Source organism: Equus przewalskii, chromosome 16, assembly GCF_037783145.1.
Source record: "Equus przewalskii isolate Varuska chromosome 16, EquPr2, whole genome shotgun sequence".
Taxonomy (NCBI): domain Eukaryota; kingdom Metazoa; phylum Chordata; class Mammalia; order Perissodactyla; family Equidae; genus Equus; species Equus przewalskii.
In genome coordinates, this window is record NC_091846.1 from 78,127,663 (window position 1) to 78,154,938 (window position 27,276).

General features: G+C 48.1%; 2 long non-coding RNA genes across 2 annotated transcripts; one reads left to right on the forward strand and one right to left on the reverse strand.

The window, feature by feature from the left end:
• Positions 1–16,479: 16,479 nt before the first annotated feature.
• LOC139076537 (uncharacterized) lies at positions 16,480–21,017 on the reverse strand. The gene is made up of 3 exons (XR_011528263.1): positions 20,575–21,017; positions 17,064–17,197; positions 16,480–16,716 (listed from the first exon to the last, which is right to left on the reverse strand). It is a non-coding gene; the product is annotated as an uncharacterized lncRNA (long non-coding RNA).
• Positions 20,323–25,110, forward strand: LOC139076536 (uncharacterized). The gene is made up of 2 exons (XR_011528262.1): positions 20,323–20,885; positions 24,547–25,110. It is a non-coding gene; the product is annotated as an uncharacterized lncRNA (long non-coding RNA).
• The last annotated feature ends 2,166 nt before the right edge of the window (positions 25,111–27,276 follow it).

The following is a 27,276-nucleotide window of genomic DNA, read 5'->3' on the forward strand; positions in this document are numbered from 1 at the left end:
CAGTAGCCATCCTAATGAGTGGGAGGTGGTGTCTCACTGTGGTCTTGATTTGCATTTCCCTGATGATTAGTGATATTGAGCATCTTTTCATGGGCTTATTGGCTATTCGTATATCTTCTTTGAGAAACATTCATTCAAGTCCTGTGCCCATTATTTAATCAGGTTTATTTTTCTTGTTGAGTTTTAGGAGTTCTCTATATTCTGGATATTAAACCTTTATCAGATATATGACTTGCAAATATTTTCTCCCATTCTGTGGGTTGCATTTTTACTCTGTGGATAGTGTCTTTTGATGCACAAATTTTAAAAATTTTCGTGAAGTCCAATTTGTCTATTTTTTCTTTTGCTGTCTATGCCTTTGGTGTCATATCCAAGAAATCAATGCCAAATTCAATGTCGTGAAACTTTTGCCCTATGTTTTCTTCTAAGAGTTTTACAGTTTTAGGTTTTACATTTAAATCTTTGATCCGTTTTCAGTTAATTTTTGTATATGGTGTTAGGTAAGGGTCCAAATTCCTTCTTTTGCGTGTGGATATCCAGATTCCCCAGCACCATTTGTTGGAAAGACTATCCCTTCCCCATTGAATGGTCCTGGCGCCCATGTCAAATATTATTTGACCATGTAGGTGAGGGTTTGCTTCCGGGCTCTCTATTGTAGTCCATCGGGCTGTACGTCAGTCTTCATACAGTACCTCCCTGTGGTACGCACAGTCCTCCCACTGTGATGTTTTCTTCATGACAACTGCCATGGGGAGGGGACAGGCCACCGTGGGGAGGGGCAGACTGCCCTGGGGAGGGGACAGACTGCCCTGGGGAGGGGACAGGGCGTGTTCTCTGGTGTTCTCTTCCACCTCAATCTTGGGCAGGTCTCCGTCCATGGGTCTCAGAAATGGGGCTTTCAGACATGCTTCTGCCCTGTCTGAAGCTGTGGCTCTGGACCCAGCGTGTATTCCTGCCCCCTGTCCCCACAACGGACTTTCACAAGTGCCTCAATGGTGACAGTGATGTTTCTGTGCTCTCCTCTCCCCAGATTAAGGCTTCGGTTCTGTAGGAGAGACGGGGTCTGGGCGGGGTTCGTGCCCCTGCCCCAGGCAGCATCCCACTGTCACTTTGACCTAGTGCTTGTCAGCCTGGTGACAGGAGTGCATTCTCTGATGTTCTCATTAGGCCTCAGCCCAAGTCTCTTGGCTTCGACCCCGAGGGAAGCTCCCTCGGGACTCTCCCTGCTGGTGCCTGGTGGGTTTGGTGTAGAAAAAGCCTGTGAAACCATGGGATTCCCCTCTCCCACCAGCCCGCACGCGGCCTCCACCGCTTTGTCAGCGACTCCAGAGGATCCCTCTCTCGGGTGTCTGGCTGCACCTGCCCCGGGGAGCAAGTGCTCGTGCTCGGGCTGCACCCGCGGGCGCCCGGCTCTCCTCAGATTTCCGCTGAGTCGGTTACGCTGCGACTTCAGTGCTCTGATGGGCTCAAGGAAAGTCACGACTTTGTAGTTGGTCGGTCTTTTTTCTTGTTATAAGGATGAAAGTGATACTCTTTCCAGCTTTCTTCGTCCCCAAGCAGAGCCAGAATAACACGATATTTTTGGAACCTGTTCATGTTTTTGAGTAGATCGTGTAGAACAGACACAACATCTACTCACAGTTTGAGTAGACACACCCATATAGAGTTTATCTATCTTAATGGCTGTGTAGGTTTCCATCCAGTGATCACGTGACAGTTTGTTTATCCTTTTTTTCTGCTATAACTGTGTCACACACATCTCCTTGTGTAAACTGCAGGTGTCGGTTACACTGTGTCTCATAGGACTAACTGCCAGGTTTTATGACAATGCATTTATATTTTGTTACAGACTGTTAACTCACTTCCCAAAGTGGCTGTTCCAATTTGTATCCCACCAGCAATAGATGAAAGTACCATGACTATTACATTGTATTGAGAGGCAGAGAGTTCAGTGTTTAAGAGCAAGGTTCTGGCAGCCACTTGCCTGGGTTCAAATCCTGGGCTCTGCCACTTACTGGATGCATCGTTATTGCCTTCCTGCTTCATTGATGAATTGGGTCTCATCATACGTGTCCATTCTCACACAGATGGGCCTTTGGGTAACTTCCAGTTTTTGACTTTTACAAATGAAGCTATTAGGAACCTTCCAGCACGTGCCTTTTGGCAAACACTTGTACACCCATCTGTTAGGTGTAAATCTGGAAGCAGATCTACTTGTCTAGGGTGAGCACTTGCTTAGTTTTGTAGATTCTGCAATGCACTTTCTCAAAGTCATTTTACCACCCTACATTCCACCAGCAGTGTCTGAGAGTTCCTGTTGCTCTACATCCTTGCCAACACTTGGTATTGTCAGTCTTTTTCACGTTAGTGTCGGGTTTATCGTATTTCTAGAGAATTGTTGGTATGGAAGCTTACAACAAGGAGAACGTCAGCAATGCTCACCTGGCCCTTGCCCAGGGGAATGAGAGTCTTAGGAAATTGAAATGGACCGTGTGTCTCATCTTCCTGGCCAGAGAGAGGCTTTGCCAGCAGTGAATGAGTTCCTGGGAAAACTGCATTTCTAACTGCAACTTAATAAATTGGCATCGCTGTTTCGTGCATCTGGTTTATGAACTTGGGTAACATGACCTCCTCCTGCGAGATCACTTGGCGAATAGTGAGTACCTGGATCACGGGAAGAGTCAACGTTTATAGAAATCAGAGTGGTGAGTGGTTGCTGCTGGGGGTGGGCTGGAGGGCATGTGAGTGAAAATTCTTGGTGCCGAGAATGTTCTAGATCTTGAGCTGGGGTACATACATGGGAAAAATCTTCAAGGTGTGCACTCAAGATTAGTGCACTTTTTGTCCTGAACTGTGTGTATGCAGACTTCCATTAAAAAAGTAACCCAGCCCACTCTCCTCCCGTTGGACAAGATCTCTTTCAGCTTGACCACCATGATCTTGAGCAAGGAAGGGAAACATGACATCAGGACAGAGGAGAGGCTGCATTGTCAGCTCTGTCTCAGAGAGGGTGTGGGTCTGGACGAAAGGTTTGAGGAGGGGCCCGGAGAACAGGCTGCAGACAGTGTCAGGCCCCCCTTCCCTGTGCTGGGGGATCCCATCGAGGGCTACGGGAAGTGACAGGAGCACGCACGGGGGGGTCTCTTCCCATATGTCAGCAGAAGAAACAAGCTAAGAGAAAGGTGTTAGCTTCAAATTTATGAGGTGCTATGCTAGGTTTTCCAGGAAAAGAAAACCCAATTGCTCCTCCAGACTTTGAAAAATATTATTTGGTCCTTGAGTAAAAACAGATGTTGTTTCCTGTTACAGAAATGAGCTATGCATCTTCCGACACACACTGGCGGTAAGGCGTTCAAACGCACGGATTTCTTTCTCCCTCCAGGATCAGCCCCGCAAGGCAAAGCAAATGAAACAAGTTCCAACTTCATCATTTCTGTCGCCCGCCTTGTGAGAAGGGGGCAGGAAGGTGGTTTTCTGATGAACTGTGTTCATTACTGTCCCCGTCCTCCTCGCCGTGACAGCTGGACACGTAATGACGGCGCCGTCTAAGACCCCGGTCCCCTGGACGTGCGGAGCGGGCCTCCAGAGAGGGAGTCCTTCTCCAGAGAAGGACTTGCTTTTTCCGTGGGGTGGGCTGCTGGCCGATTGTCGATTGCTTCCTCAGCTCCCACCGATCTGATTTTTCCAGCTTTGGAAAGTGGTGTTTGCCTCCTTGCCGGTATAAAACAACGATTTTATACTGGAAATAGAGGTTGGCACACGCCAATTTAACACTGTGGTCACCGTTCCCCTAAACACCTACTGTGGGGCCGGCTCTTGGCCACGTGGTAAGGTGGACAGGGTTCACCTGGCATCCCCTCACCTCGTCCATCGCCCCTCGGTTCCCTGGTTCTCTATACCTGCTGCCCTCCTCTCCACCCCTGAGATGGCCCTCCGCAGCCCCACCTTCAGCTTGTGCCTGGCTCACACCCTCAGCCTCCCCTTACGTGGATTCAGGGACACGTTTTAAAGCGGTTTCACCCGGAATTGGGTTTCTTTGACATCTTAATAAGCTGAACAAATAATAATACGCGCTCTGTTTTGGCAGCTTGAGCTATGGTTTTGCCTTGATTCATGGGGAATTAGACCCAAGGTAGCTGTTGAGCTTGTCACATGTTGCTAAGTGCATGCAGGTCCCCAGCCGGCGTCAGGAGGCGGCTCAGGCCCTGAGCCGGGCTCTCACAAGAGCCTCACGGGTCTCCCTGCTTCTCAAGCCGTGAGAGGGAGCAAGGAGTGAAGCGAGCATGTGAAATGGCGCACGGGTTGGGAGGGGTGCCTTTGGCCCGGAGCCTTCCCCACCCCGGACTGTGGCCATGGTCTGCAGGGTCGGCTTGGGGCTCCCACCTGCAAACCTATAGTTTCCGCCGGGCCTCGTGCTGGTGGATGTTTAGCACTTCGCTCAAGCAGCAGCTGCAAGTGCAGCCCGCAGGACCAGCCCGGAGCCCCACCATCCAGTAGAATTGGCCACGATGAGGGACATGTTCTCTATCTGCTCTGTGCAGATGTTTATTTCTGCCTAAAAAATAAAGAAGCGAATTTTACCAGCATTTAATATTCAGAGTGACTCTGGGTCGGTCTCTCGGGGGGGGGTCACTGTCACATGGATGTGCAGGTGTCCTGGCAGGAAATCCCCGGTTAGAGGGTTGACAGTGGCACCCTAGTGGTTTTTGTTCAGAATCTTATAAATAGCCTAGGTGTGTCTGCTTTACTGGATTTACAAATTATCTGGTTTTAAGGAAAACTAATCCTCGCAAAGTGGAACGCTGACTTGAAAAGCACTCTGCACAGCGTTGCAGATTGGCGGTCACGCTGATGAAGCAAACCCAGGCAAACAGCAGGATGGCGAAGGTGGCCCTTCTCGTGGTACAAGCTTCGGTTGGCCCCTCTGTGGGGTAGAGCAGCGACAACCCACTCACGTCTGCCAGGGCCATGTAGGGGAGCAGAATTTCCTACCCCAATATATCTTTGACTTGGTTATTTTTAAAAACAAAAGACTCAGGAAGAAACTTTGACCTTCCCCCCAACTGCCTAAAAGAATGTAAGATGGAAGGCCTGTTCCAGGAAGGAGCTGTCGCCATAGATATCTAGAGCAGAACAGGAGCTAGGTGTGGTGGGCAGGGAGGAACCCGGTGAGGCCCATTTGATCAGAGTCCTCCCACGTCCCCTGGTCCCTGCAAGGCATGGCAAACATCTGTCTACCAAACGTTTGCTTTTCTGTCTCCATGGGAATTGCCTTCCTCCCCTTTGAAGTCCCAAACCACTGCCCCCAACATCCCCTCTGTCTTTAGCTGAAGAGGGTGTTTAAGGTGGTGGCTCCAGCCACTTTGGTGAGTTAGTCAGTTCTCCTGGATCTCTTCCATGTCTACGTGTTATTAAATTTGTTTGATTTTCTCCTGTTATTCTGTCTCCTGTCAATTTAATTCTTAGACCTACTGCCAGAAGGACCTAGAAGGATGAGGAAAATGTCTTCCTCCCCTACAGCCACAGATTCAAAATGATCAAGACTGTCTGAATTATGGATTTACATTCACAGTCGTTAAGGATAACCCTCATTGAAGTATATGTCGTGTCTGGAAATATTAGCTAATAATTGTATGAAATTATTATGATGGGTAAGACACTTAAGGATTAAACAGTTGAAAATGAAGACAGGGGCTGGCCCGGTGGCGCAGCAGTTAAGTTTGCACGTTCCGCTTCAGTGGCCCAGGGTTTGAAGGTTCAGATCCTGGGTGTGGACATGGCACTGCTTGGCAAGCCATGCTGTGGCAGGCATCCCACATATAAAGTAGAGGAAGATGGGCACGGATGTTAGCTCCAGGTCAGTCTTCCTCAGCAAAAAGAGGAGGATTGGCAGCAGATGTTAGCTCAGGGCTAATCTTCCTAAAAAAAAAAAAAAAAAGACAAATTTTTACCATTTTTAAGATCCTAAATATAGTACATTTTAAAATTTCACTAAATGTTTGGTAAATTTCCAGAAACCTCTTTTGAGTTTTCTAACTTAGCAGCAAATTTCAGTCAAATACCATTGAGGGAGTACTTCCAACTGTGGTTCAAAGAGATGAAATACAAAGAAAATAACAGCGTGGCAAACTAAAATGCATTCCTTTGTCATAAAATACTGTGGGGATGCATGCAGAACATACTGCCGAAGATGGAAAGAAATAGGTTAGAACACATGACACAGGGTGGGAGGTTTGCTACACAGTTGGATAAAAGTATCGATGTTCCTTTTTAACTTTTTATTTTAAAATAATTGCAGATTTATAGAAAAATGGCAAAACTAGTACAGAGGGTTCCCGCCTGCCCTTCACCTGGTCCCCCCTAACTTAACACTTACCCAACCACAGGACAATGATTGAAACCAGGACATTAACACTGACACGTACTGTGAACTACCGTGCAGATCTTAGCCGTGTGTCTCTGGTTTTCCCACTGATGGCCTTTTCAAGCAGGGTCCCCTCAGGATCCCGCACTGCATTTAGTTGTGGGATCTCCTCAGACTTTTCTGATCTGGGACTGTTCCTCAGTCTTTCTTTGTCTTCATGACTTTGACGTTTTCTTTTTTAACTAAAAAAAATTTTTTTTGAGGAAGATTAGCCCTTAGCTAACATCCACCACCAATCCTCGTCTTTTTTGCTGAGGAAGATTGGTCCTGAGCTAACATCTGTGCCCATCTTCCTCTATTTTGTGTGGGATGCCACCACAGCATGGCCAGAGAAGTGGTGCGTAGGTCTGCTCCTGGGATCCGAACTGGCAAATCCTGGGCCGCTGAAGCAGAACGTGGGAACTCAACTGCTGCACCACTGGGCCGGCCCCCATGACCTTGACATTTTGAAGACTATTGGCTGGTTATTTTTCAGGATGTCTCTCCCGTTGAGTTTATCTGCTATTTTCTCAGGAACAGATCGAGGTCATGCATCTTTGGCAGGAACACTGCAGGGGTGATGCTGGGTCCTTCCTGGCCCCTCATCTCGGGGGTACTGAGATCGGTGCACCTCATCGCGGGCGATGTTGACATTTCTCTCCTGGTTGAGGTCTTGTTGCCAGGTTTTCTCCTGTAAAGTTACTGTTGTTCCTTTTGTAATTAGTAAGTATCTCTGCAAATAGCCTGTTTCTAATCCAGGTGCATATGTATCCAGCGAGTCTCTACTCATGGGATTTGCTGTATTCTGTTTCAAAAATTAAATTTAAAAAAGATCTATTTTCCCCTGTGTGTCTAAAGAGAGATGTGCCACAGAACATATATTCTTAACAGTAAGTGGTTTATTTATTAAAATAAAAATTTTAATGGAAAAACTGTAACCAATCTCATTGACTGAAGTAGAAAAGGAAAAGATTCGGGTTAGGTTACAATTATTACAACACATGTGAAACCCATTCATTGTACCTGCGTGAGCCAGTTTCAACAATCAAACTTGTAGGGCAAAGTCCTCTGGGTGCTACAGTTATGTTGATTTAGAAGTAAAAATATAAAAGAATATTTATAGTGCTTTGTAGTGAGGAGGGACATGAAAATATTTTGTACCACACAATTGTTCTGGTAAATTGCAACAAGGTAATTAAAAGTGTTGAACTTAAAGATGAATTACACAGTTTTCTCTTACAAAACAACAGCGTAGTTGTTCAAAATTTGTGACCTATCATTGGGAAAACGAATGGCTGTCAAAAGGAGGCTTGTTAGCAGACATTTAAAACAAAAATGAGGAACACTACTAATTTGTACCTTCAAGATAAAAGTGATTTTTTAAAATAATAAGAAAGTAACAGCTTTTTGAAAGAAACTTGAAAGTATCTTTTGAACAGATGGGCTAGAATTTTTATTGTTGCCCAGAATAATGTGTCTTATCTATTAAAATGCTCCTATCTGCATACTTAAAAAAACAGAGACATCATTTTCTATCTTATTTAACAATCTTCCCAACAATGGTGGGTTGTAATTCCATCTGATAAAAAATGTTAATATGTAGTGCCTTACAATTAATTTGCAAGAACAACTAATTGACACCAGGGAAAATGGAAATTTACTAGCTGAGTTTCAAATTCAAAGGAAAAATGTTTACATAATTGGATCAGCTTGAGAAATGAGCAACATGATTTAGGAGGTCAATTCTTCGTTACTATTTGGATTTGTGCCTCTTTGAGGAATACTTTTTGCAAGTTTGACGGCCATTAAAATCAAGTAGCAAAATAAACAGCTTAGAATCAGACCTTCAAATGCTGCATCAGATGTTACTGAGTCTTAAAATAGTGAAGTGTGTTCCCTCACATTACTCTCCACTAAAAACATTATTATGGATAACAGTACTATTTTAGTGAGCGTAAAATAGTTTTCTTCACCGTAAATAAATAAAATAACACAAAATTACTTTTGTGTATTATTTGTTTAATCTTTAACTCATCCTTCCAGCGTTTTTATTGTCGTGTGTGTTTTGCGATATAAGGAATGTCGGCCTAGTCGTTCTTACTTGTAGTTTATCGACACCTATTAATTCATCAGGAGGGTTTGCTCAAGTGCTTTCACTTATGGGGGTGAGAGATCGAAAATGCGCAAAGACCACTGCTCTGATCCAAGATCAGACTGTATTTCAGAGTGAGGTTTTTACGTGTTGCCCCATTTAATTCTCACAATGAGAGATAAGTCTGATTTGTGGACTAACAGTTGTCCCTAGTGTTTAGTTCAGGGAACCAGAGCCTGAGAAAAGGTAAGAAATACACTTGAGGTTTAAAAGCAGTAAGCAATTTTCCAGAACCGAGAGCCGTGTCCTGTGCCTCTCCCACTCGTCGTTCTGACTCAGAATGGAAGCTGTCCTCAGGGCTTCACGGTGTGTGCCAAAACGGACTTTCCCCTCAGTGCAGAGGCTGAAGGAGGAAAAGCATCTTTCATCCTTAAAGGAACATCCTTTAGTGACTTCATGTGCTGGGTGTCCAACAGATAGAAGTTGAACCTGGGGGCTGGATAAGCAGGACTTGTAAATATACACGAGCAGAGAAAGAGCGTGCAACAATCTTGCTGTCTGCTCTCTCCAGAGAAGCAGAAAGCTTCTCGTTCGTATGTGAAGTAGTTGGTTCCCTGTGCAGGAGAACGCTTTTATTCTCACTTATTGCTCATATTTGCAGAGGACTCCACTTAAGTTAGCTCATCCCAGTATCATAAGAACCCTTCAGACAGGGCGTAATTCCTCCCACTTGAAAGAAGAGGAAAGCCAGGCCTCCAGGCTGACTGCCTCACCGAAGGTCGCAGGAGCGGGAGGCCACGGGCCGGCTCTCCCCAGACCTCGGCCTCTGACCCGAGCTCTGCCCACGAAGCCCCTGCATCTCCTGGTCCCTGGGCAGCGGAAACCCAGCCGCTCCTCCTTCTAGTCTGCGTGCCCGCACTGCAGACCCTGCTTTTGGGGGTAGTGAGGTCTGTCTCCAGGAACCCTCTCTTAAATGCAAGTGGACTTCAGGAAAGGGGGTCTGTGGTCACTGGCTTACGCCTAAGCACCATTTAACACGTTAGAACTCTTCCCAAATGGTCAAATGAGGAAATTTTGTGCCCGGGGACATGGGACGTGAGCTGTGCCCGTGTCGGTCCGGGCAGGGTGGGGATGGGGCCGGGGGTCTGCAGGCCAGGGCCAGCCTGTGCTGGGCTCAGTGGGGTTCAAGGTTCAAAAGGCATTTCAAGAGCGTGAGTGTGTCTGGTATTTACACTGACCAAGTGATGGAAGAAAAGACGTGGCTCTGAACCCCCATTTTGCAGATAAAATTGAGGTTCTGAAGGGGAAATTATGTGACTTTCTCAGAGTCATGCAACTTGTAAGTGTCCCTCCAAAACCCATTGTGAATGGACTTACTCTGACTCTGCTACTAACACTCCAGGCCAGTGGTTCTTACCTGGGCCAGTTCTGCCCCCAAGGGGCTGCTTTGGATGTCCCTGGGGACATTTCTGGTTGTCTCAGTGATTGCTGGCACTACTGGTATCTGGTGGCAAGGGCGAGGGATGGTAAAGTTTCCATGAAGTGCAGGGTATCCCCACAGGAGAACTGTCGCACGGCTGCCCCACTCCACCGCTGCCAGCTGGATTCGTGAAGGACGGCTTTACTATGTATTTGTCCTTATCTGAGCCGAGAATGCAGCGCTCCATGACAGGCGCAGAGCTCGACACCCCCGAGCGGTGCTGGGGCCGGTCCTGTCCAGGGTTCACGACTGGGCGCCAGGACCTCCCTGGGAAGCGTGCGAGGCCAAACTGTGGGCGGTGGACAGAGAGCGCTGGGCACGCGCCCTCTCCCACGTGGTGGCTCCTGTGGACCACCTGTGCTCCCGAAGGATTTATCCTTGTTTCTCTGCCCACATGCAAAAGCACTTTTAAAAAAGCCATCATGGTATCTTGGGGAGGATGTCCCTGGGCCCTAAGCATGGTTCTCCCTCTTTCTTGGCTAAGTTCCTACACCTCTCAGGGCCTTGGTTTCTCCGTTTGTAGGCTGGAGTAAAAGGCCTGCTTTGTCTGGTCGTCCGGAGAGTGAAGGGAGACGGAGTTCACGGACCACCTCTGCTCCCCTCTGCTCCCTCTCTCCTTCCCTCTTCTCCCTTCTTCCAGCAGAAGGAGGATTTCCTTTCACCTCCTGCAACTTCACCCTCACTTAAACAGGAGGAGTGTGTTTAGCATTGAGAATAGCTTTCTTTCTGCAGCTGTCCTTGTTTAAAATAAACAAAAATAAATAAATGCATGCCTACCCTTCTGAGCATCGCCGGGGCTGTGGGCTGTCTGGGACTCTAACGCAAGCCTGCCAGGTGCACAGACACACCTGCCCGTGCTCTTTACACACAAGCCTAGCTCCACGCAGGAAGACGGGGACCTGCTAAGCCCCATCTAGCCCTGGGAGGGTTGCCCTGTGTGGCGCTAGGCTGCAGCTTTACCAAGATCTGCATGGAACCTGGGTCCCAGGGCGCAGGCAGGATGGGGATGGGGCTGTCTGGCTGTGAGCATGTGGCCTTGAGAGGCGGGCTGCCCTCATACAGACAGCCCAAAGCTGCAGCTCCACTCGCAAGCACACGTACCGCCACGGTGATTGCCAGGCCTCATCCCTGTCTTCCTCCCTCCTCTGTTGCTGCAGTCTCTCCTCAAGCTTCTACTGGGGCAAAAAGGACGGTGGTGCCCAAGGAAAGAGGGCCCTGTTGTGGTCAGGGGTGTGCGAGGAGGTATCACCTCTCTTGGCAGTTCTGCCACTAAAAGACCTCATTAGGGGCCGGCCCGGTGGTGCAGCAGTTACGTTCGCACAGTCTGCTTTGGTGGCCCAGGGTTCGCTGGTTTGGATCCTGGGTGCAGACCTACACACTGCTTGTCAACCCATGCTATGGCAGGCATCCCACATATAAAGTAGAGGGAGATGGGCACGGATGTTAGCTCAGGGCCAATCTTCCTCAGAAAAAAGAGGAGGATTGGCAGCAGATGTTAGCTCAGGGCTAATCTTCCTAAAAAAAAAAATTAAAAAAATTAAAAAAAAATAGAAGACCTCATTAATCAGGCATTTGAGGGTGACCAAATAGAATGATTAACTTTGGGGATTTCCAGTTTGGCCTGCATTAGACAGGAACCAAAGAAATTCATGCCAATGACAAGCCACACACTTGAGTCTTCCCACTTAAAGAGTTACTTTTAGGCAGAAGTCATGATGCCCTTTCCAAGGAATGGTTGTACGATATTGTCCAAACCACAGGAATTTTCCAAGCGAACGCTGGATAGCAGTGGTGCCTGGTGGGTTGGCATTGGCTCAGATAGAGAAACAAAAGAAAACTCGCCGTAAAAATAAAGCACTGGCATAACCCCCAAAAGTACCTGATTTTCCAACTGGAAATAACCCAAAAGCATGGTTGAGAATCTGTATTGATTTTTCAAGGTCTTTTCAGGGAAAGAAATTGAAGATTGAGGTAAGAGGTAAGGATTTTTCAAAATGAGTCAGAGTCCTTGTTTCTCTTCGGTCTCAAGTCTTGCCATGATGGCTGAGGGTCTTCGCTGGCAGTTTGCAACCCAGACTGCCGAGTCCCTCAGTGGGTCGCTGAGCTAAAGGTGTCTGGCGGAGCAGCCGTACACGGGCTGCTGTCGTCCTCTGGCCGCACTCAAGTACCCAGTGAGTCCAAGAAACTAGCTGGGAAGAGAGGGATGTGCTCCAGTCCATCGCATCAAGCTCTCTGGTACAGCGTGAGTCCTGGCCAGGCTGCGAGAGGCCCTCAGGTGAACTGGTGTCCACCTGCCAGGCTCGGGGAGAACTCCTGACTGTCAGTCATGGTGACGGAAACTGGGGGCAGCAACCAAAATCTGCTCTGCCCTCTTCCGATGTTCCGGAGTTGTAGCTGGTCACTCGACCCTGTGCCCCTTGAGGCCAAGATGCAGGCGTGTGACTCAGTTCTTGCTGTGAGAGTGTGAAGAGGAGTGAGGTGGGCCACGTCCAGATGTGGGGTTTCAGACATCTGAGTCTGCTCCTCTGTGCTCTTTTGCCCCTTTTTACTGGTGGAAAGCCAGCCTTGACCATTTACGTGGTGACCAGGGTCAGAGAGAATGGCTGAGCAGTGACTTGGAAGGAACCTGGGATCCTTCATGGCAGAGGGATGGGGACTGCTTTCCTGTCCTGGACGACTCCCCTTGAGACTTCCACAAGAAAGTGATGAACGTGCATAGCCTTTAGGTCTTTTTGTTGTAACAGCTTACCTTTGCCCTTACAAGACAGGCATGAACGCTCATTCTGCTCCCTTGTTACTCAACATGGCACTTTAGATCTAGCGAGAGAGGAAAATCCTAATTACCAAGGATGGGCCTGGTCAGCACGTTTGGATGTTCTCTATCCAAGCAGAGACGAGTGACTGCCAGAAAAACACTGACACAGTCCAGAAAGCATTTTGTGTGCAGCCATTGACCGTTCAGTTTAGCAGAAGAATGCCCTTTCACTTAGCATGGTGGGAAACTCCACCAGACAGTGTTCATGATGAGGACGATGGGGGTGACGTGGTTGGTCAGATGAGAAGACATGTCCACTGGAGACTCTGAGGGCCTCTTCTGGTACTACCTGGAGAGGGATGTCACCTCCCACTTTCTAGAGACTCTCCCTGGAATAACTCTCCCACCACGAGTGAAAGGAAGGCTCCTCGCTAAAAGGCATCCTCTGCAGGTTTCAAGATTGTAACAGGTTTTGCTCCCAAGTAATGCTGAGTATGTGCTTGACTGGATGGATCTTCTCTCAATAGCAACTATTCATTCTGGAAAAAATAGGAAAAACAGCTACCTAAAGGCACTGGAGAGTGACCAAAAATCTGGAGGGGGCTGACACTTGGGTGAAGGACATGGCACCGAGCGGGGGTCCTGTTTTCATGATTTCCAGCCTGAGGACAGGACCAGACCACACCACCTGGGGAAGCAAAACTCTGTGGGAAACTGGCAGTCCCTCCAGCTTGAAGAACCAAAGGAAGAGTTTGGGACAATCACAGCCTCTGGAAAGAAAGGGGAAAATTCTGGAAAAGAGGGAGACAGGAGGGGCCCCAACTTCTGTGTGTAAACTGTGCTCACATCTCTAGCTGACCCCTGAACCGAGTCCACATGGGGCAGACTCTGAGCATCTTGGATCAGAATACAAGACCTGAGCTGAGATTTGAGCGGTCCCCCGGGAGGCAGCGTTTGCAGTTTTCATTCAACAAGGTTAATATCAAGAGGTCTAACATGTAAGTCATTCGAGTCCCAGAAGAAAAGGAGAGAGAGCCGCAGGAAAATAATTGAAGAAACAGTGGCTGAATTTTTCTTAAATTTGGTAAAACTCACATATTTACAGAGCTAAGAAACTCAGCAACCCCAAGCAGGATAAATACAAAGGAAAAAATGTTTCGTCACGTCGCAGTAAAGCTGTTGAAAGCCAAACCCTACGGGAGAGGGGGCAGGGCTGACCGTGGGCCGAGGGGGCCTCGTCCTGCTGGGCCCTGAGCCTGCTCTGTGTGGGGCCCAGGCCTTCAGGGACAGAGTCGGTGGGTAAAGCACTGTCTTGTCCGAGGTGTGACCATTCCTTATCTACATGTTCCTGCCACCCTACACAGGAGGCGTCAGAACCTCAGAAGGGCACTTGTTTTATTTAGAATTTCATGCAATTAGGCCTTCCTAATTACTACGCAAAAATTAACAACTTTCATTTATACCAACTACAAATACCAGATCTGATGGAATAAAAGATATTTATTAAGATAATAATAACAACTTTAAAATGCTGAGGTGGCAGAAGGCACCTCAGGGCCTCAGGGTCGCACTAGAAACCAGTTCTGTTTCATGAGTAGCCAAAAGATGGAGTAACCAAACGTTTGCCGGGAAATGGGTCTCTGCCTCAGCATCCCGAACACACCTCAGGGGGCGGCCCTGGGCTGGGGCCCCTTGGCTGACCAGACAGGGCGGATTTCTCTGTCTCAAAGTTTGAGCACTGCCCACGTGGTGGAGGACAAAGAAGAGAACTTAAACAAACGGAGGCATAGAATGACCACAGGGAGGAGGTCTCCTCACAAAAAGACGTCACTTCTCTCTAGTTTATTTATACATTAAGCTTGATCCCATTTAAAATACCAGCAGTATGGAGGATTTTTAAAAAATGAGACAAGTAGATTATAAAGCTTGTAAGAAACATGCATATGAAATTTGTGTCAACTGTTTCTGGAAAGATGCACCAGAAACTGATTACACTGCTTGCTTCCTGGGAAGGAAAGAGTGTGATGGGTGATAGAGACCGCAAGATTTATTTCATTGGTTCTTATGATTTTCTTTTCATTTTGAACTATATGAATATACAATTTAAAAAATATAAAATTATTTAAAATATTAGTTCTGACAGATTTTAAACAATTAAGAAAACCCAGGAAGATACTGACAAAGAAAAATAACAAAGTTTCCCATATATTAAAACATATTACAATGTGGTACTAGTTCATGAATAGATTGATGGAACAATCTATAAAGTCCAGAACACAAATGCAATATTATTACATAATAAAGTGGCATTTCAAATCAGTGGGATAAGTGTGTGATCATCTGGAAAAAAAAGTTCCATTCCAATTACCCATATTTACCAAAGTACATTTCATATGGGTGGAAAATTTGAACATGAAAAACGAAACTTTAAAAATCACAGAAGAAGGGCTGGTCCCGTGGCCGAGTGCTTAAGTTTGTGTGCTCTGCTTCGGTGACCCGGGGTCGTGCCAGTTCGGATCCTGAGCGTGGACATGGCACCGCTCATCAGGCCATGCTGAGGCGGCGTCCCACATAGCAGAACCAGATGCGCTCACAACTAGAATATACAACTAAGTACTTGGGGGGCTTTGGGGAGAAAAAGAAAGAGAAGAAAAAAAAGAAGATTGGCAACACTTGTTAGCTCAGGTGCCAATCTTTAAAAAAAAAATCACAGAAGAAAAGGGGGAGAATTATCAAATAATCTCTGATTTGGAAAGACCTTTTTAACTCTGACACAAAATCTGAAAGCCAGAAAAGATTGATAAATTTGACCAACCCCAAAACTAAGATATTAGTTGGCAAACACCACCATAAACAAAATCAAATGATAATCAATAAATTAGGAAGCCTGTCCCTCAAATAAGAGAAAAAATGGCTAATATGTTTAATAATAAGAATGCCCAAAAATCGTATATTAAAAAAGGCCAAGATCTTAATAGAGATGGGGAAAATATATGAAGAGTTTACATGGAAAAAACCCCTAACTGGTTCCTTAGTGCTCAAACCCACGGTTAATAAGAATGCAAATTTAAACAACACTGCAATACAATTTCTTTCTTTATCAGGTTGGCAAGGATTCAGAGTAAAGTGTGCCATCACGTTATATTCGTAAAGGTGAGGAGAAAACAGGCAGTTTATACACCGCTGCCGGGAATGTAAATTGGTGAAACCTCTGTGGAGGATCATTTGACAATACCTAACAAAATTTAAAATGCATGAAGCTCTCAACCCAGCGATCCTAGGTGTTTATCCCACAGATAAAGCCTCCATTCGCAAAACAACTCCTGCCCGCCCATATTGAGACGGTATTGTTTGTGAAAACAAAATAATGGCAATAATTTAGCATCTGTCTGTCAGCAGGCTGGTTAAATAAATGTTGGTATAAATGGACTATAAAATACATAAAACCATTTCAAAGAATGAGGATGCTCTTTATGTGCTGAAATGAAACAATTTCCAATATATAAAGTAAAACAACAAAAACAACACGAGGAAGTATGTTTAGTACGCTCCCATTTGTATGAAATACATTGTGTGTGTGTATACATGTATGAATATTTTCCACACAGGTAGTGTATTTTGTAAACACTTGCCTTGTCAAGAAGTTGCCAACAGTGCTCTCTCTGGATAAAAGAAATAGGAGCCAGAGGAATGGAGGTGGCGCTGGTGCTCATATTACATGTTCAAAGAAGGATACAAAAATCAAAGAATTAAAAAGTTTCATTTATTCTTTCAACCATGTTTACTAAGCATCCCCATTGCTTATCCTGGATTACGGAGACGGGATAAGACAGAAAGCAAGACACATCAGATTTAAAGCAAAAGTAAGACGAGGAGAGGAGCCAGCTGCGTAGCATGATGGCTAAGTTTGCGTGCTCTGCTTCAGCGGCCCGGGGTTCGCAGGTTTGGATCCCGGGTGCAGACCTAGTACTGCTTGTCAGGCCACTCTGTGGTGCCGTCCCACATAAAATAGATGAAAATGATCACAGACGTTAGCTCAGGGCCAATCTTCCTCACACACACACACACACACACACACAAAGGACCAGAGATTGAGCTGGGGGTGGAGTTGTACTGTGATGCCCGCAGCCCAGCCCAGGGCAGCATCACGGCTCTGGGATGCGGTCCAGGTGCAGGGAATGGGTGGCCTTTGAAGACCCAGAGACCCGGCATGTCTCTGCTCGTTGCCGGGAAAGCCGCCTGCAGGTGTGGTGGGTCGGCAGCTGCATCTCTGCTCCCTGCTGGAAGCCCTGGGCTGGCTGGGGCTCCCCGCGTTTGATCGTGGGGTTCTTACCTCTGGATCCTCGCATCCATCAGATCCACACAACTGTCAATGTACCAGGCGCCCAGGGAAGCGCTCTCACCGCATCTCTGCCTCGGAGAGCTCAGCTTCTGGCATCCAGTTAAAGAGAAGCCATTTTTCGTGGCCTGGAAAAGACCAAAGGCAGCCCTGGCTGAAGGCACCTCAGGGCCTCAGGGTCGCACTAGAAACCAATTCCGTTTCATGAGTAGCCAAAAGATGGAGTAACCAAACATTTGCCGGGAAATGGGTCTCTGCCTCAGCATCCTGAACACACCTCAGGGGGCGGCCCTGGGCCGGGGCCCCTTGGCTGACCGGACAGGGCGGATGTCTGTGTCTCAAAGTTTGAGTGCCGCCCACGTGGTGAACATTCCGCAGGGCGAGCCAGCGCCCTTCAGTGCTGTAAAAGCGCTGGACCTCGGCTCCACGAGCCGGCCTTGCACGGGCGGGCTGTGGCTCCCAAGCGCTGCTCTGACACAAACGGGCATCGAGGCTGTTAGTCTGCTCCCCAGGAAGCTCGGACTTCCTTCTGCTCTTGTTGAACACACTGTGGACGCCCTTCCTCAGCCCTGCCTCGCTGCCGATAGTCGTCGGGTGGGATGGAGATCACGGAGCGCTTCCCGGCTCGGAGAGAAACGCGACACTGCGGGGCTGTCCGCCGAGCCCCACCGACTCTGCCAGCGATGCTGAGTGTGTTTACCGAGTGCTTCCAAAAACGCTTCCTTAATCCCTCAACAATCCTTTGAAGTGGGATTTATAATTTCCTCCATGTTGCAAATGAAAACAATAGCTCAGGAAGGTTGAGCCATCATCCAAGGCCACAGCTGAAAAGCAGTGGCTCACCGGGTGACCCAGGACGCATGACAGGGAGCCCTCGAGAGCCCAGCTCTGCCTCATGCCTCACTCAGCCGCCTCGGGATGAGCCGGGCCCTGCACACTCAGGGGATTCCCGCTGGTTGCAGCCGCCGGCCCTCCAGGACCAGTTCACCTGGCCCCATCTCATCGGCACGGTGAGTAATTACGAGAGGTTTTCCAGGAACTGAGAGCTCCTCGTGTCCACTGCAAGCTGGCCAAGACCACCGACTCGACTGGGCCTGCGTTGAAAACTCCACCCCAGACCATGCCTACACCACCATTTTGTGAACGCGTCCTGTGAAGAGGCGTGAAGCTTGGCCACACTTGTGCAGCCCATTGACGACCTCACCTCCAGTCACCTTCTCCACACTCAGGCTGCCCTGCCCCTCAGGCCCTACATGGTGCCCCGGCCCTGGATCGGGGAGACAGATCTGAGGGCACACGCTTCCTTTCTCCAGCCAGATCCATCTCGCAATAAAGCTGTTTTCCTCCTCCAGAAGTGGATGCTGTAATCATTGACTCTTCATGCTCATCGGGCAAGAGAACCCAGTTTTGTGCAGCGACATGGTCATGAGATTGACCGTCACAGCCTGTCCTCTATGCCCGTGACTTTGGTCTGAGCACTGGGGCCTTCAGCAAAGCCCAGCTCCTTGGCTCTTGGATGAATAAAGTGCTCTCCACGGAGCAGGGGCCCTGCCTCCTGGGCCTCCTGCCAGGCAGGCGTGGGGAGGCCATTGCTGCCTCAGCACGAGTCACTCAGAGCCATCCATGCCTCACCTGGGGACAGAGTGCAGCCGGCACCAGCCTCTGGTTGGTACCCTTCATGGAAGCCCCTGAGCCTATGGTTTAAGCCCAGCTGGCTTACTGGGGTCTTCATTTTTGTTTTCCAGGGTTCCCCTTCTGTGCTCACATTTGCCCAGTTCTCTATTCTGTTCCATTCCATTCTGTTCCAGCTCACGCCATTCCATTCTGTTCCATTCGTTCTCATTCTGTTTGTTCCCTTCCACACTGTTCCACTCTATCGCATGCTAGTCTCATCTCTGGTCTGGTACAGACTGTCGGACCCCGGTCACCAGGATTTCCCATCTGTAGCAAGCTCCTCGGCTCTGCTTGTGTGGGGGTCTCTCCCCAATGCCCCCCGGGTCACCTGGTCCTCAGCGGGCGGGCAGCTCCCTTGCTGTTGGCCAGCCTGCCAGGGGAAGGCAGCCTCTGCAGACACGAAGGGGCCGGGCAAGGAGCCCCTGAACCTGAAGCCGAGTGGGCTGGGGCAGACAGGGAGGTGCAGTCACGGGGGGATGGGTGGTTAGGGCTGGGGGAGCGGAGGTCCCCTCACAAACTGCCCTCAGAGGCAGTTACCCCACAGCTCTCTTGGGTCTCTTCTAGACATTCCTTTAATTCTAAACATGCTTGCCTCTGGAATAAAATATTCACAGAACTGAAAACGACCTTAGGGATCAACTGTCTCACAGGTGAGGAAACCAAAGCTCAGAGACCTCAAGCTGTTTGCCCGAGGTCACACAGCAGGGCCTGGGGGGTGGGTCTCCCGGATCCTGAGCCCAGTAAGTTCATTGCAGTGCCCACCACAGCCCCACACCTTGGGTGCACATTTGGCCTCTATTGCTGTGTGCAAAGCACCACGGCTTAGTGGCTTCAAACAACACACTTATCTCTCACCGTTCCTGTGGAGACCGGCACGGCTTCATGGGGTCCTGAGCATTCTGGCCTCTGTGTTTCCTTAGTTTCTCTCTCCTTTGTCCCAGTCACCAACCTCCTAGCCCCAGGGAGCTTTCTTCCCTAATCTCGAGCGAGCAGGCTCTGCAGGTGGGGCTGGGCTCCGGGCTGTGGTCCTCCCGGCCGGGCAGGCGGCACCCGGGGGCGGGTCACAAGGTTATGCTTGCACGAGTGGACATGCTTTTACACAGTATTCGGTGTCCCACTTCCTGCAGGAGGCTTTCAGTCCATCTTGTTGGGAAGTCTGCAGGGTACGCTGTAGTCAAGTGGCCTTTTCAAAAACAATCGTAAGGGACAGAAGGACTTGCGAATGGAGTGCTTTGTGGCCCTTCTGGGCCCTCGTTGGTGAACAGAGAGGAGAGAGCTTGATTTCTGAGTATCATGGGTCCTTTCCCTGTGGCCTCCAGAGGGTCAAGGTGTCCCTTCTGCTTTACTTAGGGAACAGTGTTGCTCCAGGAAACCAGGAAACGACACAATAGCATTCCAGAAACACCTGGCCACAGGGCCTTTGGGCAAGTGGCACTTTTCACCCCACTTAACCTGGCACTTGAAAGAAGGTTCTCAAGGCAGGAGAGGGAAGGACACAGAAACGAGAAAACCGATCTACACTGGAGCGTTTCCATGATCACGTCACACCAAAAATGTGTGGCAGGCTCGCTCCCCAGGTGACAAAGTGTGGATGCTCAGACAGCCCAGACACACAAACAGCAGGGCCCCCACCTCCCGTTCACCCCCAGTGGCCTTTAAATCCCTCTGGCTTTCCGTTCTCAGCTCTGTGACCTTGACCTGTTTACGTCGTCCTGCTGCCACTTCACTCATCTCGTCAGCACGCCAGGAACAACAGCCTGTGGGAGAGGCAGAGCCAGCTGGTGTCACCTGGGACGCACCTGGGACACACCTGTACTGCCTGTGATATTACCTTGACAGGGCCACCGCATTTCAGGGTCGGCCCCCGTCTCGTGGGCTCAGAAAGTGAGAGCAGAGACGTTGATCAGGCGCCATGTGGACTGACAACAAGCCGAGGTCGCCGCGTTAGTTCACAGCAAGAACTGGAACCCAGTGGACGAAACAGGCACACGTGTCTGCCTCCTACGTTCCCTCCTGTCTCCGTCTGTCGGGCTGCTGTGACAAAACACCACAGGCTGGGTGCCTTCTAAACAACAGGGATTCGTTTCTCGGGGTTCTGGAGGCTGGAAGTGCAGGATCAGCTACCAGCAGGTTCGGCGTCTGGTGAGCCCGCTTCCTGGTTCTTAGACGGTGTGTCTCGCTGTGTCCTCACCAGGTGACGGGTTCTCTCTTATGAGGGCACTAATCCCACACCTGTGGCCTAGCCACCTCCCAAAGGCCCCTTCTCCTAACACCACCACAGTGGGGGTTAGGTTTCAACATAAGAGTTTGGGGGGACACAAACCTTCATTCTGTAGCACTTTCTTAAGGGCACATCTTCACGTGGAGACGGGACCATCCGAGAGTTGCTTGGAGCTCGCAGATTTGAGCTGGGGGGGGCGGGGCTGGGAGTGGTCCAGCTGTAAGAGCTGATGCCTCCGGTGCCTCATGAGCAGGCACTGATGCGCATTTTATGCGTCCCCTGTGGCCCCCTGCCTGGTGGCCTGCAGCTCTCCTGAGGGCTGCGTCCCGCTGATTCCTGCCAGCTTCCACACGTTTGCGCATTGGCCCTCCATTGCGTGACAATCTTCCAGGTCTTTTCCTTAGAGTTTTACCACCTATGTATGTGTCGCTACATGTACATACACATGGTTTAGTTTTGTCATTTTGGAACCTTCGCCAAATGGAATTGCGTGTTATATATTCTTCTATGACTTGTTTCTTTTGCTTAAGATACATTCGTTCATCTCCACAGCTTCGTTTCCTTCTTTATCAGCACTGGATGGTGGTCTGGTTTATACTGTCCCACAATTTCTCCCTCCACGTTACTACTCACGGGTCTATCAGACGCTGCCCAATTCTTCCCCGAGGGCAGTGCCCATGTCCACGCTCCCTGGAGCCGGAAGGGTCCCCACGGCCGGCACTGCCTGGCTTCTCCGTGTGAACGTGGCTCCTTCTGATCTACTTTCCCTTGATTCCTGATGAAGTCGAGGCCTCCACGTGTGTTTCTGCACCATTTGTGTCTCCTTTTCTGATAGCGTTTTTTGAATATTTTTCTATTAGGTTATTTGTGTTTTTCTCGCCAATTTATGTGAATTCTCTACATATTATGGATATTAATCTTTTGTCAGTTATATGTCAGCATCTTTTCCTACTTCCTCAGTTGCCTTTTTCATCTTTTCTTGTTTGTTTAAAAACATGTTTTTATTGTGGTAAGAACACTTAACGTGGAGCGATCTCCCCTCTTAAATATTAGCGCATGACGCCGTCCTGGTGAGGATGGGTGCACTGTGGTACCACAGATCTCTAGAACGTAATCGTCCTGCTTTTTAATCTCCTCATGGTACCGATGGTATCTTTTGATGAACAGAAGTTCTTTTTTTTCCCCTTTTTCTTTTCTGCTTTATCTTCTCCAAATCCCCCTGGTACGTAGTTCTATATTTAGTTGTGGGTCCTTCTAGTTGTGGCATGTGGGACGCTGCCTCAACACGGCCTGACGAGCGGTGCCATGTCCGTGCCCAGGATCCGAACTGGTGAAACCCTGGGCCACCAAAGCGGAGCGCGCAAACCTAACCACTGGGCAACAAGGCCGGCCCCAGATGAACAGAAGTTCTTAATTTTAGCATAGTTCAACTTGTCAATATTTTTCATGATTTTGTGTGTATGTGTGTCTTAAGGTCCATCCCTACCCTGAGGTTGTAGAAAGTCTTTTTATCATCTTGTGAGAATTTTACAGTTTTTTTCACATGTAAGTATTTAATCCATGTGGAATTGATCTTTTTAATACGGTGTGAAATGTGGACCTAATATCGTTTCCCTCTCTGTTCACTGTGTTGCCTCAGGACTCCGTACTAACCAGCACATATTTACCACTCATTGAGCAGGCGTAGCTGCTCCAGCAGACGTCTGTTTCCCAGCGTGCCTGGGCTCGGTTCTCAGCCCCTTTTCTGTTCTGCTGCCTCCGTGCGCGGCCTCAGCCCACACCAGCCCGTTCCAACTACTTAGCTTCTTGAGCTGTCTTCACCTTTCGGGGCGCGACCCCCAGCCTTATTCTTCTTTCTAAGGGTCTCGGCTACACTGGGTCCTTCATTATTTCTATATAAATTTGGGAATCAGCTTTTCAAATTCCATAAGAAAAAAAAGCCTCCTTGTGATTTAAATGAAATCTATTGAAGCCACAAGAGTGTGTGTTTTTGTTGTTGTTGTTTTGATAAAGTAACTTTTTACTCAAAAAAACCTGGAAGCTTCAAGTAGAAAACTGGGAAACATAGAAAAATAGAAATAGATAAAAGAAAAATCACTAAATCAACTCAAAACCCACCATCAGAGATGTGCACTGCTAACATTTTAATGTCATTTTATGTTTTCATAAATATTCTATTACCTACAAGGTACCTATTGAATAAACATATACATATATTGAGTGTGCATGTGTACACACACGTGCATTTATATGTGCTCCAGACACGCATATAATTGGTATACATTGATATACATTGATGGTATATCATTGGTATACACTGATATACATTGATATGGTATCTATTCTAAGATGCCCATGGTGTCACATCTCTGGATTCAGGATGCTTGGTCTAATTGCTCTGGGCCAGGCAGAAGGCTTGCTCGCTGCATGGTCCCCTCATCTGCGTAGAACCTTGCAGGACAGAGCCGCTGGGAGCCACGAGGGGAGCACTTTTCACTCCACAAATGCTGGACTATGCTCCTACCGGTGTCAGTGTGGTGGGGGACCTGACACATGCATCCTGGGTGGGACGAGATGTGGAAGACAGAGTCTAAACTGGACAAATCGTGAAGGCATCTTAACCAAATATTTTTGCCTTGTTTTTCTATTTATGTATCCAAAGAAGTGGTATTTGGTAAAAACCTATGTCTAAATAAGTTAAAAATAGCTCTTTTGACAAGTATAAAATTAAAATTCTAGGGGCCGGTTCAGTGGTGCATTGGTTAAGTGTGCACGTTCCACTTCTTGGTGGCCAGGGGTTCACTGGTTCAGATCCCGGGTGTGGACATGGCACTGCTTGGCAAGCCATGCTGTGGTAGGCGTCCCACATATAAAGTAGAGGAAGATGGGCACAGATGTTAGCTCAGGGCCAGTCTTCCTCAGCAAAAAAGAGGAGGACTGGCAGTAGTTAGCTCGGGGTTAATCTTCCTCAAAAAAAAAAAAAAAAATTAAAATTCTAAATGTTGAGAAAACAATGTTTTTTAGTTTAATTAGTTGAATCGAACTTTTTTCCTCTTAAACTGGGTACAGAACAAGGAGATGCCTCTGATTATCTGAAGTTCCATACAGATGTCTGTGGATGGGTTGGTACAGTCCATTAACACAATTTAGCACAGACTAGCACTGGGGCCAGCTCCTGTGGGGTGGGTGGGGTGGGAGATGATCCATGCTTCTGCGTTGCCTGCTTCACACAGGTAGACCGCCTGGAAACCCATCACTCTCCCCAATAATTGGGAATTGGCCGTGGTTTTGTCTTAATTCTGACATGGAATTATCAGTGACTTCCTCTAATTATCGCTTCCAGATTGATTGAAGTTTGATATCGTGTTTTAGGTACCATATGCATTGTTTTCTCAATAATATATCCTAAACTCCCTTTGCCTCCAAGTCCCTTCTTTTGGGAAGTGAGGTCCGTGGCGGTTACCAGGTGGCTGGGAAGGGGATACGGGTCGTACTGCTGCCCCCTACTGGTGGAGGAAGTTATTGTAAAACATCAGAGCAAAGAAACACGGTTGCACGTCCTCGGGTACCTTTCTCCCACAGGCCACACAGCTGACCAGATGCAGGAGCTGGGAGTTTCCTACAACGCCTGAGAGCTGAAGTGAACGCCACCTGGATGCACGGCTCCAAAGCAATGGTGGTGTTGCTACTAGATTCAAGCCAGTTTCAGGCAGAATTTACTTTTTTCCTTACTGCTCACCAGGTATTAAATATTCAGTGAAATTTTTGCTTTTCCTGGATACCTGACATTGTAATTATTTCAAATGTACTATTTCGTTCTATACCGTGTATTCATTTTTATTAGAGTATGCTTTTGTTTACGTGTACTGTGGATACTTTTTAAAAGAATCATTCAAGTTTATTTTGCTTTATATTTTGTACCAGTTTTTAGTAATATGTTGCTTTGTCAATATGAATTTTGCATAAATTTATTCTAATTTATTTTACATTGTGGCTCGCTTTTTATTTACTAGCATTTCCTGAAGTGTAATTCCCATATTGGCTTTTATATGGTATGTGAAGTATTTATAAATTTACTAGTAAATCTATTGTGTTCAGTTGCATTCTATATAATAGTATTTACCAATACAATATATTTCTTTTTAAGTCCGTGGCTTTCGATTTTTCTTTTTCAGGTTTAGTAGAAAATTACCACACATCTAAAATGTATCATCTCAACTGGATTCCAATATATACTGTAACTTTATTTATGTATGTTTACCCCTATAATTCCACTTGAAAATAGCTTTCAATACATAAATGATGAGAAATGCTTTCATTTTTCAAAAAATGTCCTTGTCAGGTTAGGAGCATGTTTCAAATGCCAACAAATATTTCGGGGATCATGGGCTGGGCTGGGTGGTCCAGCGGCTGCCCCCGTGGTTGTAATCACGGGGAGATGACTTCTAGCTGGAGGATGGAGTTGCAGGTGAGCTCCACGAATCAGGGACTTGGAAGGACTGCTGCCCCGGTAGCAGTTAGTGCTACAGCTAAAAGTTCACACCGAGCTGGTCCGCTTCCCGCCTAGCCATCCCGCTGTCCCTCCGAGAAAATCTTTGGAAACAAGGGGTCATTGTCGCTGGGAGTTTAACTGTTTCCTTATGAGATAAACACATCCTGCAGAGGGAACGCAGGTATGCCCGCGCCCTTCTGGTGGAAGGCTTCCTGGGGATGCGGTCCTGCTTTCTCTGCTTTCTCCGTGGTGGACCCTGGGCGGAAGTGCTCCCTTGCTCAGTTCCCTCCCTTGTGGGAAAGCGCTGCCCCCCGGCAGCCACATGTGCTCTCCATGGCCCACTTCCCAGCAGCAGGGGACTGGACCAGTGCAGACACACTTCACCTTTACCCACTGATCTCTGCACGAGGTCGGAACCATTTCATGTAAATCACAGACCAGTGAAAGCCAGAGAGAGACAGAGACAGAGACAGAGAGAGAGAGAGAACTAGGCAAAGCATAGAGAGTCAGAGACTGAATATGGAGAAACAGCACTGAGGTCTCTGCTGTTTCTGGCTCCAGGCCCTTCCAGAGGCTTCGGCATGTTCCAGCTTTGTGTTCACAACACAGCACTTGTCCCAAATGTCACTGCTTCCTCTTCTCGCTTCAGCCAGCCTGAGCTAGGCTGCACTGCTTACAACCCAGGTGTAAGAATGAATATGGTGGATGATGCTTGTCTGCTCGGTATAGTAGTGGGACTATATTCTGGAACCTTGGGTTGTTTGTTCTTTAACACAAGAGAACTGGCGTTAAAGTAGCTGAGACAATAGGGGTTGGTCAGCAAATGAAGCAGAGAATAGGAGGTTCCGAGTCAATTCTAGCAGCATCCTGCCCAGATTCCGTCCCGGAGGATCTCTGCCCTCTGGAAAATCTTCCCCCGAGCCCCACCCGCTAGGTGAATTCGTCTCTGCGTACCCTGTCCTCTCTTCTTGCAGCACTGAAATGTACTTCCGTTTGTTTATGCGTCCCAGCAGGAAGGGGCGTCCCACAAAGTACGGGTCTGTTTATTTATCTTTGTGAGCCTGCACAGCCGAGGTGCTAAGAGAACGAGTGAGTGGCTTCCCGGGTACCCCTCAGGTCTCGTCATCTTTGTTAGCATAACCCAGCATCCTCAGAGCGACCCCTTCAGTTCACCCACAGGTGGTCTCGGCAGCCTGGCCGTGGATGGCTGTGGGCCAGATGCTGGAGCAGGCGCCTTGCCAGGGAAACACCTCATGAGAACCAGGTGCCCAGGCCACTGGCCTCTTGGGTCGCATCCAGACCTCATTCTGTGCTTTTCATTCCAACTTCTGCCAACTTATATGGGGTTTGCTTGTGAGCAGCTCGGTTTCTGACAATGCTTTTAGAAATCTGATGAATAATTATCACGCTATTGTACATTTTGCTATTTTATATTTTGAGGAGAAAACTCAAAACGACCTGAGGAACCGATTCAAGGCCCCGTCTGGCCTCAGGCCGAAGCCAAGATGGGGGACCAGGAGCCTGGCTTCCTGGGGACTGTATCGGCTAGGCTTCTCCAGGGATGCAGAGCCAGTAGGATGTGTATAAAGACATTTATCACAGGAATTGAAGGAAATACAGGTGCACCGCATCCTCCTCCTAAGCCCTGTTGTCACTACTACTGCGTCAGCCTGCGCTTTGGATGTTGCGTTTAGGGGTTCAATTTGTTGACGGTAAATTCCGCAGTGTGGTGTTTATTGATGAATCCATTTAAAGAGGGGATGGCGCCCAAATCCTGAGGCTGCTTTAGGACAACTTACAGGGCTGATTATGACTAGTGG